Genomic DNA, 17,316 nt, shown 5'->3' on the forward strand with positions numbered 1-17,316 from the left:
GTCCATTCCATTTAATTTCTAGTTTCATTATAATAGTGGGTTGAGATATTCCTAAAACTTGGTGACCTAATCTAGAGAAACTGGATATTTTTTGTCGAGACATTAAAAAGTTGGCTTTACATAAATTTAAAAAGTATTTTTAATTAAAATAGTATTTTGCTATTTGGTTCAGAATATCCCATCTTGCTGTTAACCAACACTGAACAGTTACTGGTTAAAGATTGTTCCTAAAGGTTCATGTTTACATTTAAAAACATGAATGTTATTGAATATTGTCATTGTTAGTCCAGAAAGCCACTGAGAATTTAAAAACTGAGCACATTGAGACATATATTTACTCGGAAAATGGAAAAAACATTTAAAAATCACTGGCCTTCAGGAATAGACAACAATTTTTTAAAATGTATTCTTTATTTCAGGGGGAAAAAAGGACACCACTGTATTCATTCCAATTACTTTCCTTTAGGGTCAGATGAAAATAAACAAAATTCACTTAAACGAGTAGTTCGTAATTTTTTGGTTGTTGCATCATCCTTATTACCATTTTCCAATTTTTCCATTTCTGCATAGACTTTCTATTAAAGGTGCTGTAAAACATTTACTTTCTAAAGTGAATTAAATTTCATTTTGCTCTAAAGTTTGTGAGAGTTGTATGTTTGGGGGGATAATTTGAGGCAGAATAAAAAAATGAGACATGTTTTCCGTACTTATATTTAAATTTTTGGTGAGTTATGAATCAACAATTGAGAAAGATTATAAGCAATTGCTAACAAATTTTTTTTAGCTTTTAATTTATTTACTTTTTTCCTCTATCACCACCACCATTTTTTCTGATCATAAAAGTATTTTTCAGCCTTTTAAAAGATAAATACATCTGATGACAAAAATGATAATTCTTTTCTTCTTAGTATTTTTATTTCACAGTTATTAAAAGACTTGTCAAAATATCCTTGACCAAAACCCCAAATGTGTGTTCTATATAATATTGAAAATAAAGTTTGGTCTGTAGATAGAAAAAGCCCATCTGCAAATCTCTTGAGGATGCCTATTTGTTATGAGTTGTTTGATTAAAACAAACAAAACCTTAGACTCGTTATCGGGTCATTAGGATTTTTGCACAATGTAAATATTCTATATCTGTCTCTAACTAGGCATTATCTTATTTTTCTTCTTCTTTTAACAGTCAAGCTTCTTGAAAGAGTAGGTTATATTTCACAGTTTCCATTGTCTTCCTTCTCATCCCTTTTTCGACTCACTGCAGTCTTGCCTCTCTGCAAGATCATAGTCGGTTCAACTGCCCTCTCCATGTCACTTTATTGCTAACCCCAAAAAACTTTTTAGTCCTTACCTTATGGGGCTTCCCTGAGGTATTAACCCACTGGAAACACCCTCTTTCCCTGCTTGAAACTCTTTTCTTGGTTTTCTGTAACAGCCATTTCCACTGCTTTTCTTTCTACTTCTCTAGTTTCTTCTTGGCCTCCCTATGAGCTTGTTTATACCTCACTATTCCCTTGACTCCCAACATTTTTTCTCTCACTCTTCCCATGATCTCATCTACTGGCCATGATTGCAACTATATGGCTAATGAATCCTAAATCTTTATCTCCTGCCCATACATTGCCTCTGACCTTCAGACCCATAAATGCAATGGCCTACTCCTCTCAAGGTTCCCAGGCCCCTTGAACTTGACATGCTTAAAATTCAACTTCTCTTTCCTCTCTCCATAGTAACAGCACCACCATCCACCCATTTGCTCCAGTCAGAAACCTAGGAGTCATCTGGGACACTGCTTTCCCCTTAACAGGGCACATCTAATTGGTCACCAGGTCCTTTTGAGTCTAGCTTTTTAATATCTTGAATCTGTCCTCTTTCCATTTCCATTTAGTTCCGTAACTTGTACCATTGTTTCCTATCTTGATTTACATCTGCCCCACCAAACCATTCTTTTCATAGCAAAATGCTAATCTGATCCTGTCATTTCTCCTGCTTAAAATCTTTCAATGGTTCCCCACTGCTTACCTTGAATAAAGTCCAAGCCCTTTGATATAGCAAATAAGGCCCCTAGGACTGCAATTCTCCTTAGATGCTTAGTGCATGCTTTTTAGACCCCAGCTGTTCCATTTACTGTGTGACCTTGAGGAAGTTAACTGTAAACTGGGGGTGATAATAATTGTGAGGATTAAATGAGATAATTGTCAATAAATGTTGTCTATTATTTTAAATTATGATTAACATCCTTATTCATATGTCTTTGAAAATATTACTATAATTTCCTTTAGATAAATTCTTTTTTTTTGGCAGCTGTCTCGTACAGGGATGGAACCCTAGACCTCAAGATAAATTCTTAAAGTAGAATTGCTGAATAAGCATTACTAAAGACTTGAAAACACATTGCCAAATTGTCTTCCAGAAGAGTTGCACCAGTTTATACTCTCACCAGTAGTATTGAGAAAGTCTGTTTCTCACACTCTTGACTCAATCATAGGATTACCCATTTCTAAGATTATTGCCAAATTGATAAGTGAAAAATCATCTAGTTTTTGTTATCTTATTGTCCGTTTACATATCTGCCACAGAAAGATCAGATATACACTGATGACACAGTGTTATTGCTATTTACTCTTTCTTGGTTGTATGTCTTAACATTGATGTTTTTCCTTTTTTGAGGGCTGAAATCTTACACATTTTCAAACCCCTTTACTTCCCTCTTCCCTTCCAATTCCTTGGGAATGAGTATATACTTGTGTTGAATGAAATTTGACACTTAATTCCTATTAAACTGTTAAGCTCAATATTCAGTCTAGTTTCTTTCTAAATCTTTAGATGAGGAGCACAGAGTGCTGTACTAAGACTTATGAGATCTGTTTCTAATCCAAGTTTAACCCCTAAGTAGCTGTGCAAACTTGGGCAAGCCACTTAACCTCTCTGGATCTTCACATTCTCACAAGTAATGTGAGATGTTACCAGATAGCGTCTTAGTTACTTTCCATTTAGTTATCTTCCAGTTCTCACATTACGCAGGTAAAATTTTTCTTTCATGAAGTTCCTTCAATGGCAAAGGCATGGAACACTCTCTCTTACTCTGCTGCAAATACTGTCCTCCTCCAACCAGCTTCTTTCCAGAACTGTGATTTGCTTGTATAGTACCATGAACGCTAAGACAACAGGAGCAACTGCTATCCGAAAAGCACAGCCAAGACTTAAATGTGAATTTACATTTTTTGTGACTTATTCACATTTTTTGTGTGTAATGCCTTTGAAAATCTGTTGAAAGCTAGGGACCCACTCACAGAAAAACACATAGTATATATGCACAAAATTTCAGAGGGCTCCTAGACCCTCTGAAGCCCATCCATGTACTCCCTAGGAATCCATGAATCCTAGGCTAAGAAGAGCAATTGACTTGGGGTCATTGAAGGGATCCCTGGAGGTTAACTAAATTATCAAAAATGCTTCCTTCCTATTGGAAAAGAGAGCTGCTAAATTAAATTAAAAATATTTACAGAATATTATTAAAACTCTTTAAAAACTAACCTATTATGCTTACTTGCAAATATCCTCTTCATAAAGGAGATTATGTGCTAACTTGCTTAAGTCTTCTAGGATGGAATCCAAACTCCTTTTTTGTTGTTGTTGGCGACTGGCTGGTACTGGGATCCAAACCCGTGACCTTGGTGTTATAAGGCTGCGCTCTTTAACACCCAATGTGTTTTGAATTCCCCAGTGGGGAATCCAAACTCTTTACCATACACTGTAAGCTCATACATAGTCTGGGAGCTCCATGGCCTCCCTTTGGCTCCAGGAACACACCAACTCTCCACAAGGCACTGTTTGTGCTGAAGGGTCTTACAGTGTGACCTGTTCCCTCAGCCCTGATCATTTAGCCTGATTGCCATCCTTCAGGCCTCAGTTCAAATATCCCCTCCTCATGTGAATTTCCCTGACCACCTTCACCCCTACCCTCAGTCATTCACTATCACATCCCCCAGTTTTTTCCCTATGTAATCAATCTTGTCACAGCCCTGGTCATTGTTTTTGTTTATTTGCTTATTGTCTTCTGTCCCCACTAGAATGTTAGTTCCATGAGGGAAGGGAACTTACCTGTCTTCTTTGTGACCATATTCCAGAGCTAGGTGTGGTATCTGGCACATACTAATAGTAGGCACTCAGTCACTATTCGCTGAATGAATGAACTTCAGCCAAGGATGGATTAAGACCTTAAAGGGTCGAAGCACTAAAGATTACAGTGCTCCTCCCCCATATTTAATTCTAACTAAAAACAATACCGGCGGGGAGTAACTGGGTAACAGACACAAAAAGTAATTATGATTTGTAATGGTGAACATGCTAATAATATTGATTTGATCATCACATACGCTACACAAATACTGATAGTCAACTCTGTACCAGATAAGAATGTATACATAAAAATAATAAAAATAATACTAAACCACACACTTACGTGTACTGAAGCAAAAATAGCTTCTTTCTAAACTATCTGATTGTAAATCTTGGAGTCCCTCCTTTGCTGGTGCTGCAAGTATATAAGCTCTTCGTCTGCCTGTGAGGAATCTAGCACTCACTCATCCCTCTAAATGTGCTGGACACTGTTTCAGTTTAAGTTTGTCTGTCTACAAGAAACCTTGCCAGGATTTTGATAGGAATTATGTTAAATATACATATATCAGTTTGGGAAGAATAGACATCTTTACTATACTGGTCTTTCTAACCTATGAATATAGTAAGTTGCTCCAATTATTTAAGTCTTTTTACATTTCTTTCATTAGCATTTTATAATTTTCGGCCTACAGATCCTGTACATGTTTTGCTAGATGTATACTTAAATGTTTTATATTCTTTGGAGCAACTGTAAATAGTACTGTGTTTTAAATTTCTATTTCCACTAGTCTGTTCTTAGTATGTGTAGAAACTCTCTTAGTAGAACAAGGAGAAATGTACTCTTCAGTGAAGTAAACTTCAAGTACCTCCATAATGTGCCTCTGAATTGCTTAAATTTAACATTATACCTAACTGCTAAACACCAATCTCTACACGACTAGAAGGGTCTTCTTGTCTCTCACCTGAATACAACTTATTCATTCCATCTCCATGTCCTTTCTCCTGCCATTTTCCCTCTGGAACAGTCCCTGAACTGACCTCTGTACCCCAAACTAAATCTTAACATTTTCTTCAAGGATGAGGTCAAAGCTCTTCATAATATGCCTTCCCTGATGATCCCAGCCTACATTGCCCCTTTTCTCCTCTGGACTCTCTTAACCAATATTATATGCCACTCAATCATTAATTTAGTTTTTAATTAGCTTTAATATATGTCTTGTTTCTCTAATTAGATGATATACACTGAGGAGGCTCCGGTAATAGCTACCATAGCACCACATACATGGGAGACACTCCACCTTAATTGTATAAATGAAGAGAGGGGAGAAAGCTTTCAATATGTATCAAAGTAAGGCTATGGGAGCTGCAGCACACAAAGGGTACAACCATAAATTCTCACTGGTCTTTCATCCAGGCAAGACTCATGCTTGCACACCTCTAATACAAGGACTCTCTTTTTTTTCCTTCCAAAAAATTCCAAAACTTTCAACTATGCAGATTTGAGATGCAGATCCTTTCCAACTACCCCCTCCAAACTGTTCTAAAAACAGCAGGTCTATGGTTAGTAAATTTTTAGGGGTTTACTTGCAGGCACCAGTAATCTCTATGAAGCTGCAGTAACATCTCCTGGCCACCAGAGGACAGGGGGCAGCGGGAGAGATGGCTTCCCCTCAGCAGATGTCTTCGAGAGGTCAAAGGCACAGGCTCAAAGTTGGTTCTGCATCTGTGGTCTTCGACCAGCCTTCACTTACTGCCCGAAGTGCTCAGCTGCCGCCCATCTCCGAATGGGCTCCTTTTCCTCTTCTAAAAGATGAGCCCCATAATACTAACCTAAATGATTGCCAGTCCTAACGAATGCACTTTATTGGCAGGGTTTAAAGGCAGAAAAGTAATAGAGATGTATTACCTTTCTAACTCACCCCAAACCTGCTTCTCGGTTCTTTTGCCAACTAAACAACAGTCTCTAAGGCAGTGTCCACATGGACATCCCACAACAAACAGTGCCTTTAGGGGCCAGTGTCCCTAATCCGGTACACTGCAAATGGAATATTTTAAGAGCTAGATTATTCCTACACAAAAATTCTGGCTCATGGAGCAGTCCCCTAGCAGTGCGTTTTTCTGTCATTAATCACATCTTTGTTATGTGATATCCACGTGAGTACTCCTCAGCAGAAGCAGCTTCGTGCTCAAACGCTCAAAGGACACTGGAATAAAGCTCCGATTGTCCTAGTCAGTGATTCCAAGCCCGGGTTTGTCACCACCTCAGGTCTCTAGTTTTCCAAAGTGTGTAATGTCGTCTTGAAACAAAGCTGCTTTAATGAATTCAACTTAAAAAATGCCCGAGGTATGCGGAGTTAAATCAACAAGGGTCTTGCACCTCTCCCCGGTCGGATTTAAAGATGATTCTGTGCTGCCCGATGGAAAACATTTTTAGTGAATTCTAGGCTGCCTATGCCCATATTTGTAAATATAAGCTAAATAAAATGTTCCTAACTTAAGGAACATTCACATGGGGACTTTCAACCACAACTATATAGACAGCCTGACAACACTAGCGTGACTCTTCCTAAAGTACCTGCGACGTCTCTGTCCTTAGAGGCGGCACAGCCCTGCATTTTGGATTCGTCAGACTTTTTCAAGAGCGACTGTAGTTCTCTCGGATCATTGTTTGCGTTTCTCTACGTAGGTGAGGCTGCTGGAGACAGCCCAAGGAGGCGGGAAAGGCCCTGCGGCTGGGTGAGGGGACGAGCCGTCCGCGCCCGCTGGGCGCGCGCGGAGACCCGGGCCGGGGTGCGGCGGGAGCGCGCGCGCGGGAGGAGGAGGAGGAGGCCGCGCGGCCGCCTCCTCCGCCAGCCCCGGCTCCTCCCAGCGGTGCCGGCGGAACCTACCTCGCAGTCGCCCAACTCTGGAAGGGAACGTGACCCGACCCCTCCCGGAGCTGCCGAAACGAGGCGCGGAGTCGCGCTCCGGGTTCGGGCGGGCGGGCCGGCGCGGCCCCGCCCGGCGCCCACTGCCCTGCCCTCGCCTGTCTCCTCCTTTCCCCGGGGCTCCGCTGAGTTCATTCACTGGGATTGGTTTCAAGTGACGCCATCTCTTTATTTTTAAACCAATGACCTCATCCGCGCTTGAAGTTTCCTGACCAGCGACTCTTTCTCTTTCCCCAACCCCCACCCCGCCCCCCCGCCTTTCCCCTTTTTCTGTGTATCACTGTTTGGGGGGCCTTAATCAGTTTTTAAACGACTATTATCTCACCCCCCCCCCCGCTTTCACCACGCGGCCCCTCACCTTTACCTCCCCAAGTTCTTCACCCCTTTCGACATTTTTGGGGGAAGGCTGACTGGAGGGGAGGTGGAAGAGAAAGAGTGAAGAAAAGTTGCAAACGTCTCCCGTCTTCCCGAGCCTCCCGCCCCCACCCACCCTCAGGGAAGGAGAAGATAATATAGTGCGAAGCAGCAGCGGCGGCGAGAACGACGGACGGGACGCGAGCGGGTGCGCAGCCGCCCTCCCGGCTCCGCGGCGGCTCTCGCAAGCCCGGGAGGCGAGGGGGCCCGCGCGGAGCCGCCGTGACAACTTTCGTTTCCCTCAGAGGGAATCGGGAGGTCGGTGGCTCCAACAGTAAGTGGCCTCGGCGGGCCGCGCGGGGTGTGTGGGCGGGAGGGTGCGGGGCTCGGGGCACCCGGCCGCATGGACGCTCCGCGGCGCGCCCCGACTCCGGCTGCCGGGCGCGGCGCTCTCGCCGCGCCGGCTCTGCCTCCCCGGGCTTTCGGGAGGCGGGGTGGGGGCGACCGCGGCCCGGAGCCGCGCGAGCGTGTGGAGCGGGGGTGTAGGCCTTGCTGGGGGCCGGCCCGGGCGCGGAGGGGGCGGGCGGCCGGGCGCGGGGTGGCGGTCCGTGCACTCTCGGCCGCGCGGCGGTGAGCGGGTTCGGGCCGGGCCCCGCCGGGGGGAGCGGCCGTCGCCGGACGCGGCACCTTCGCGGGCGAGGCTGCTCACTTCCAGGCGCGACTGTTACACAACACGCCTGCCAAGTGGGGCCCCGGCCTGACTGTTCCCATTACCCCAAATGCGCCTTTGGTGTAGGCAGCGAGGCCACCTGGGTGGTGATGGCGCTGCTTTCTTAACCAACCAACCAAAAAAAAAAAAAAAAAAATCAGTTTTCGTACTGGGGCTCGGGTCCTGGCGTTGGGCGGCCCGGTGCACCGGTGACTTCTCTATACTAGCTGTAAAACGTAAGAAATAATAAAGCCCAGGGAGGCAACTGAAGGTCTGTGTGTCATGTGTGTAGTTTCATGTAATAAAACACCGCAGAGGAAAATATTGATACAAAATCTAACTTTTCAGAGGCTGGGTTTATTTCCTAAGGAACACCGGTAATGAACCTGAGAAAATACAGGTAGATCTTAAAATGAATGCATACTGCAAAATCCTAATGAAGCTTTTTAAAAGTCAACTGCAAAAGTCCTTGGCGTTTTGAAGTCCTGGGTGTCTCAAATGGTTTGGAGAAAGCACACCTCTAACCAGCCTGTGATGAATAAGGTGGAGAGGAAAAACCTGTTGCATAATCTCATTTGCAGTGGGGTTGGCTGTGCCGTTCCCTTGAAGCAAGGGGAAGTGAGTTAAGATGCAGGGTTTTAAAAACTCTCTGAAGTTTTTATTTACCCAGTGTTCTGACTGCCACTTCTGCTTTAAAAGATTTTAAGTAAATACTCTGCTCTTGTCAGTGAACCAAACCTATCAAACCTGTTTAGAAAATGACCAGGTATGTTTCCTTTTCTTCTTTCCTTGTGAGTGTGTGAAATTTACCTTCTATGAAAGACCTTCTGACTACTATTTGGGGAACTGAGACTGTCAGAAAAAAGCCTCTTTATGCCAGTCACTTTATGGGACTGATTGAGAGTACGCGTAGGTGACAACTGTTTCCTGAAAGGATTTATGCTGTTTCCTGAAGGGATTTATGCTGTTTCATCTCCATCAAGAAAAGAGATTTTTAAAGGTAAGGTAAAGTTTTAAAATAAGAATTCTTAACAATGGAGTTAATTACTTTTTAATTTTTTACTTTTCCTTCAGATGTACTATATTGGTGGACACAGTTTGGGAGTCTGTAATTAATTGAGGCTAGTAGAGTGCTATATTTGGTGAAAGGAGCAGCCAGGAGAAGTAAATTGAAACGCTAAAAGAATTTACGGCTTTGCGTGGGTATCTTAGTCAAAATGTGACTAGGCACTGTGCAAGTGTTTTTTTTAAAAAATAAAGTTGTGGAATTTACTGAGTTCGAAGACAATGTGGAAGGTTGCTATTTTAATTTTTTTTTTTTTGGTTAACATTTAGCATCTTATGTAAAAATTTGGGCTATATAACACCAGCCCAAGAGTTGGTTTTTAAGGTAAAAATAATTTGTATTTATTAAAGTTCTACATGGGGGAAAAATTAGAAATGAGTTTATTTTGAATTCTGGTAATATGGTGAATCAGTGTATGAAAATAAGTTGTTTTAAGCCCTATAAGCCTACATTCAGATGTTAAAACAAAAACAAAAAAACGTAAACCGTGATAATTAAAAATTTTTAGTTTTAACCCCTGGTGTGTCAGCAACTCAAAGTAAAATATCTGCTACAACTTAAAATTGTACTTATTTTACTTGGGTGTTCCATATAGTGCTTAATTATGGAGGGAGCAAGGAACAGAACTGTAGGATTATCCAGTTTTGCTCCTTCTTCAATTTAGGAAGTCATTGTCCTTAAATGTACTTAAATACCTATAAAATAAAAATAGTCATGTAAAATTGGGGGTTAGGGGTCTCTCTGGCCATAAGATTAATGGTAAAGTGAGAAGGGAGCAAAAGAGGAAGTCCAGCTAATCTAGTTCTTTTCCTTTTTCCCATACATTTAAAAATTATTTGTGGTGTGGTTGGGTGTGGAAGTGAAGCTGAGATCAGGGTTTAAGAGTGGGTCTGAGAAGGTTGCAGAGTTTAGGCTGGGGTCAAGGAGAAGGGGCAGGATTGACACGGGAGTTTGTTTTGATGCTATTTTCTATAAGTTCCTGAAGTAGAAATTTAATTCCATAGAGTTTTTAGCATGTGGGATTAATATATTGATGAAGCGACTTAAATAGCTGTCCAGTATTAAAGTTGTCCTGTTTTCACTTAATCATAATATCCTCCTAAATATAACTTGCTAGAATTACCAGTAGTTTATCCTATGAACCTTGAGCTTTCCTGGAGTTACCTGGCAAAAATAGTTTTCTATTCAGTGTTATCTGGACTAATAATTTCACTGGACATTCAGTGTTTTAAAAATGCTTTGAGTTCTCAAGCAAAAGCTACTTTAAAGGAGTAAACTGATTTGGATCAGAATCTCAAAAAAAGGAGATAAATCACAGAAAACAGATTTTTATGACATATTTCAACAAATTGAAGGAACTAGTTTAAAAGACTTCATAGGGAAAACCGCAATTGATGCTTAATTGCTTTTTGTTTTTTTAAAAATTACCTGCTTCATATTTTAAAATTGAGACAGATAATCTACCATCACAAAAGAAAACCTTACTAATGTTGGTTTAATAAAAGACACAATTAAGAAACTAAGTCTTGCCCAAAGCTACATATGATATATTCCAAAGCCAGATGTCAAATTTTTTTCTGGTTTTCTTGTGTTGTAAATAATGTTATTTTTATGCATTTCATTAGCCTAGGTTATCAAGGATTGGCTGTGTAAAGAGAGGTTCATAAAGGTTGGCTGAATTTAAAGAAGGAGGCTCAGGCTTTAAGAAAAGGCTATTCTTATACACAGACTGATTGAAATAGGGAGTCAGAAATTTAATCAAATAAATGACTAGAGGAAACGAGTGACTCAAAAGAAGGATTTAAGGCAGACTATCGAGGACAGGTACAAAGAAATAATAACAGCTTACCGGGGGTATGATCAGTAATAAAGGAAATGGGATACGTCTTGGCGTAAAAGGATAAAGGCATAACTGGAAAAATACCCTTTGATACCTCAGTGACAAGAAGAGAGCAATGAAACTTCACCCCCTTTTTGATTGGGGTTAGAAAGTTCATTATAGGTATCACCAAAAAGTCAAAAGATTTTTTATTACATAAATTTAATTTTGGGGGAGGGGGATGGATAAAGTAAATAATGAGCATAAGTTATAATTATGAGAATATAAAACTTGAAATTGCTAGAGATAAATTTAAAATAGAGGAGCACTCACTAATTTCATGGCCTATTTTGAGTTATTCGAAAGGGAGGGATATAGTATAAAGTTAAAGTTAACTGGATTTCTGGATTAACTACAGATGTAAACCAATTGAGTAAAACATTTATTAATGGCATACTATTTACATATACTCGGGTGGATACCAAAAGTTGGGGACATGGGTTCATGCCCCTAAGGAGAGCAGGATTATAAGAATTTTAAGGGAGATATAATTATCAGGCAGCTGATAAGTGCAAATTCACAATATAAAGGAGAAAGAGCTTGGAGGGTTGGGGAGGTAATCTTCACAGAGATAATAAAATTTGACCCTGGCCTTAAAGGATCATTAACACGTGTATGGAGGAAGGAAAGTGGGGGAGGTCAAAGGGGAAAGGTATTCATCCATCTAATCAGCATAGTTATGTTGAGCCACTACTAAGTGGTAGACAATTGGCCATACAGTGGAAAATAAAATAGATAAGGTTTTTAGCCTGTATGGAATTTATATTTCTGTGGGAGAAGACAGAAAGACAAGAGGGACAATAAATAAGTAAACAGTACATGAAAAATCTGATGTCAAATAGTAATAAATAGTGTAGATAATGATCAGGGACAAGGAAATTAAGAAGGCTAGTTATAGTCTGATTTATTCTGTGAATAACTTATTCTGTGAATAGCCTTTGATAGTCAGATGAATAATGTTAATGTTATAACTTTTTAATATTCTCATGCAGTCCAAACCAATTTGAATAGAATTCTACACACTAACTTCATCTTTAACCAGTTTTTTAAAAAAGAAACCTATGTGACTTTTTTTTTTAAAGTGGAAACATGCAAGCTTTGAGTTTTTAACTCCTCGTTAATAATTTATCCACAATTCATTTGCTGCCATGTGCTAAGAATTTCATGTTTTTTACAGTGAGGCTAATACCATTGTTCTTTATTTAGTTGGGTTTTTGATATATTGGGCTAAATACTTAGGTTAGATTCTCCATTAGGTACAGTAATCACAACAGAACTATGAAGTGAAGCTACATTCCAAGAACAGTTTGTTTTGTTGGTACCTTGTATGAGAGCATACAAAACAAGAGATGTACAGATAGTATAAGTAAGTTATTGGGCTTAATTACCAGATAGGTAAAATAGGGTAAGGGATGATACCTGTTCAGGTCGTGTCCACATGGTACAGAAATTGAAAGGGAAATTTGGATCGTGTTATACTCTATATGCTTAATGATGTCTCCTTAAAGATTTGTAAGGGAGTCAGTGGTTACACTGAAAATATTACCTTAAACTTAAAATTTTTCCTGTCTACAGAATAGTAGAAACCTGAGTGAAAGTGTTCTGAAATGGGGAAGTGTGGATTCTTAACTATAGTTATCTGACTGCTAGATTTATTTTGTTGTTGTTTAGAATATCTCATTTATAGTGTGAACTAAAAACTCACCAGTGACTCAAGTTTGTGAGCATTTACAAAGTGCTTCTTCAGTATTCTTTAAGAAATATGTTCTCTCCCTTTCTCCATTCTTTTTGCAGTTTTAAACTTAAAAAAAATTTATTATAGGTGAAATTGAGATAAAGGATTCCAAAAAGAGTTTATGTTTAGTGTATGTGTCTATAGATCCAAATCCCTCAAATTATTCTATATGCACCTAACTGGTTTTCATTTACAGTATATTGTGACACACATGAAAGAAGACTATAGAAAACAAAACAATTTTAAGACGAGGTAGAAAATCCTTTAGTATTCCCTTTATTTCCTTCTATACTAACTACTTCATTTAGAAAAGAATTGTAGATATTAATGCTGGGGGTCTGTTGTGTGTGTCATAAAAGCCAATTTGACTTGTACTCCTCAAAAGTATTTGGGAAAGACAAAATTCAGATTTGCTTTAATGTCTGGGTGTGGGCAGTGGTGGTGGGGCAAACTGAAGTTTATAGAAAAAAGATGCATTATGAATTGTAATGGTATGGCACAATAATTAATATTACATCTATTCTTCCCCTAAAAATTAATGGGGAAGGACATTAGAGACATAGAGAAGTATATGCTATTTATTGTTTTCATTGTACATAAGTTTTTAAAATATACAACTAATATCCTAGGATAGTGCTTAGTAGAGTCACCTTTTGATAAATGTTTGCTAAATAAATTCTCAAAGCTTATAGCAGTTTCATTATATCTGTAGCTTAGAGCACTGTTTTTTGAGCTTTGAGTTGCAACCTGCAGGAGGTTGATTTACAGTCTTGGGCACCTGACGCTTGTTTGAGCAATATGCTCACACTGGAGGGGTCTCAACCTTACCCCTGGCTTTGACCCTTTGGCTGACTTGGCCTATTCCTTTCCAGAATGGTGTGTGGTTGTTTCCTGCCACCTCTTTCTGCTCACAGTCTGTCAACTCTTTTCCTTCCTGAACACCTGAACTGTGTCCTCTTCTGGTAACTCCTCAGAATACTCAAGTATATGTGTCCCTATGCTGGCCTCTTTTGTAATGGGTTTGTTTGTTGTTTTTATTTGTTGTTTGGTTGGCGGAGAAGCACATTCCTCAGGAAGATAGATCTTGACTTTGTTTTATAAACTGTACATGGTATATGAAGCATGGTATTATTTTCTCTTCCTTCATAGCTTTACTTAAAAATCTTGGGTTCACTTGAAAAAGAACTTATAAGAATATTTTGATAATACAAGCCAACTAAAAACTAAAACTAACAGACTTTTTTTTTTTTAAAGACAATCAGGAAATTTGAACATGGAGTGTGTATTAGACGATATTTAAAAATTATGGATAACCCCAAGGTCAAGGGCTCAGATCCCTATATAGGCCAGCTGCCAAAAAAAAAAAAAGGAATTATACCCATAACATTTTCAGCTATAATAATGGTGTTGTGGTTATGTTAAAAAATTCTCATCTGTTAAAGATACATATAGAAGTATTTCTAGGCAAAATGAAATGATGCCTAATATTTGTTTTTAAAAACTTCAGGATAGGCACAAATACAGAAAAGTGGGAAATAAATAAAACAATATTGGCAAAGTTTTGAAAATTGTTGATGCTGAGTATTGGGTACATTGGGTTTGTTATTATTTTCCGTACATTTTTGTATATTTGAAAATATCCATAATAATGAGTTAAAATATATATTAGCAATTATAACTGTAGGGGAAGAAATTTAATACAATGAGTTATGTGGTTGGACATTTGAGCTAATTGGCTAATCAGATATCTCCACTTTGTATTTTCTATAAGCTCTGTTTTTAGTAATAAATTTTTAAAAATAAGGAGAATTTTGTAGAAACATAATAAGTATTTAAAACTCAACTTTGAGACCTTGCAATAATCACCTTCTAGTTTATAAATTGCTTTGATATATCTTGTCTCTCTTATCCTCAGAACAAGTCATGAGTTACCCATTTTACAGATGAGGAAACCAAGGCCTTATAGAGACTAATTTATTCAAATCCCAAAGCAAGTAAGAAGTGGTGCTAGAACTGGAGCCAAGATCTTCTAATTCATTTTCAGGTGCCCATTCTCTTATATACACATACTTGTAAGTGTTCTTTTTTGTGATGATTTCCAAATACTTTGGTCTCAGTGTAACTCTTAAAAATTATTGAGGATCCCAGAATCTTTTGTTTATGTGGACTATATCAATATTTAACTTATTAAAAATTAAAACTGAGGAATGTTTAAAATAATCATAAAAATAACAAACATTAAAGTGTTAACATAGTGTACTTCTATGAAAAAGGTATTCTAAAACAAAGATCTAGTGAGAGAAGCGTGGCATTGTTTTAATTTTGCCTTTCTCTTTAATGTTATTGCCTAATAGAAGACAGCAGGATTTGCATAACTGCTTTTATATTCGTCTGTTGTGATATGTTGTTTTGGTTGAAGTATATGAAGAAAACCTGGCTACACAAAGATACATAGTTGAAAATAAGTGGAGTATTTAATAGTCTTTTCATGTAGTTGTGAGTATTCTCTTACACCAAAACGCAACAATTGGTAGGTTCTTAAAGGTTAGTGGCAATGTTGAAATCTGAAACCATATCAATGAATTTTTTGTACTCTGTAACATTAATTCTATTTGCCTGTTTTTGCACTTTGAATGGATCTTTGACCTGTGTGTGATTTTGTAACATTATACATTGGTCATTCAAAAAATAATGGTTTACTCAGTTACGCAGATCTTTCAAATGTTAACACATTTGATTATACGCTAGTAAACAAATCACACTCATTAATATGACTATCAGTCTCATCAAAAAAGTCTTTAAGAATTGGGAGTGGCCATTATCTTGGTTGCAAATTCAGGTTTTCCAAAATCTTAATTTTCTCTTGAAAGCTCAAATTTTATTATTGGCCATAGATATTGACTTCAAGTTTTCCTTGAAGTAACAGGCTCACTTCATTTATTTTAGAGACAGAGTCTGCCAAATACCTAAGTCTGAATAACTATGTTATCTGCTAGTCATTCTTTTAAGCATTAATGGTATTCTGTGAAAAAAGCTAACTCAGTTTCATAAATGCTTTTCCGCCAGATAGCCATTGTACTCATGTATGCAGCAGAAATGCTTTATGTGTACTTCACATTTCATTATACAGCATGTTAAAAAGACCAAGTTCTCAAGAGCTGCAATTTAATCAAATTAATAACTTTTATTGTTTTTATCAAGGACTTTGTTAACTGAAACGGACTTTAAAGTGATTGGTAGGCAGTGAAGAATACACAAGCACATGTTTCGTTAGCTGTCAGAGTGATACATCATCATCACATGATCCTCTGGAATCACTGTTGTACATTCATGGGAAAATAAGAGTGAAAAAGGCAGATAATATCTTTGTATGACCAAGCATGGTTTTAACATTTATCCTCTGAAGACGTGCCCCCCCCCCATCTCTTGCCCCCTGTCTCTGGATCCCACTTTGAAAACTGCTGATATAAGCTAGTGCTGAGTTCTAACACCTTCTTAGAGCAGTCTGGCACACACATCTACATCAATAAAGTAATGTTTCCATCTTAATTGCTTATTAATTTGTCAGGGAGAGGGAAATATGCTAGTATGTGGGATGAGCGTCTGACCCAGAGACCACAGTAGGTGGAAAGTAATGTAACATCAGAGAGTGGTGGATAAAGGGTAGACAGAAGGGAGGAGTCAGTAAAAGCACTTGACAACTTATCAAAAAATGATCCTTTGAGCTACCCATTTTTTTAAACTAAAAAAGCACTGTGCCAACATACGCACATGTGCATACTCATTTATATCTGCATTCAAAATCAGGGGTATTAAGTCATTTTTTTTTTTTCCCTGAGTGACAAGAGAGGAGAGATGCCAACTTACTTGAGAGGATAACAGAGTGCTCATGACAGTTGTTTGCTTCATTCAACTAGGGATGCTGTCGACCTTTTTTTTTGTGGGAAAGCTGAGGGATGACAGAAGACAAATGAGGTTGGAAAGAAGAAACGGCGAGAGAAGAGTGAGTGGAGTAGGCATTAGTGATCATGGGAATAGCTGTAAGCAGAACTGGGCTGTGGACAGTTACGCGTTGGAGGGCATAGAGGAAGGCCACAGAATGAACTGGGTTCCCCGTGTTCTGGACGCTGGAAGAATGGGGCCAGGGCAGATACAGAGGTGGGTGCAACAGTAATCATGGAGACTGGACATATATTTGAAAGATTTCCATCAAAGTGCAGTTAAAGGCTGGCCAGTTACCTCACTTGGTTAGAGCGTGGTGCTGATAAGACTAAGGTCAAGGGTTCAGAGCCCAATACCAGTCAGCTGCCAAAACAAAATAGTACAGTTAAAATAAGTGTGCTAGATGGTCTGACTATCGGTGTCTTAGCAATATTCACATTCTGTTATGTTAACCCATATATTCAGTTATAGTAGGGGAAAACAGCAATGGTAGAGTGTCAGGTAAGTCTTGAAGCTTGGTTACAAGCATCAGTATATGATGATATGGAAATACTGACTGGGCTAGGTTTGAGTCTGCAAGTTCAA

General features: G+C 39.0%; 1 protein-coding gene across 8 annotated transcripts in view; it reads left to right on the forward strand.

The window, feature by feature from the left end:
- The first annotated feature begins 7,272 nt into the window (after positions 1–7,272).
- Positions 7,273–17,316, forward strand: part of DUSP16 (dual specificity phosphatase 16) — a 78,052-nt gene continuing 68,008 nt past the window's right edge. Inside the window, exons 1-4 of one of the 8 annotated variants that reach the window (XM_063075615.1) lie at positions 7,273–7,734; positions 8,906–9,114; positions 14,705–14,861; positions 16,707–16,792. The gene's annotated coding sequence lies outside the window, so the exon portion shown is untranslated. Of the gene's footprint in view, positions 7,735–8,905; positions 9,115–14,704; positions 14,862–16,706; positions 16,793–16,854; positions 16,948–17,316 lie in introns of those variants that run through there. The other 7 variants (XM_063075611.1, XM_063075614.1, XM_063075612.1 and 4 more) reach the window with 7 other exon arrangements.

Source organism: Cynocephalus volans, chromosome 12, assembly GCF_027409185.1.
Source record: "Cynocephalus volans isolate mCynVol1 chromosome 12, mCynVol1.pri, whole genome shotgun sequence".
NCBI classification, from domain to species: domain Eukaryota; kingdom Metazoa; phylum Chordata; class Mammalia; order Dermoptera; family Cynocephalidae; genus Cynocephalus; species Cynocephalus volans.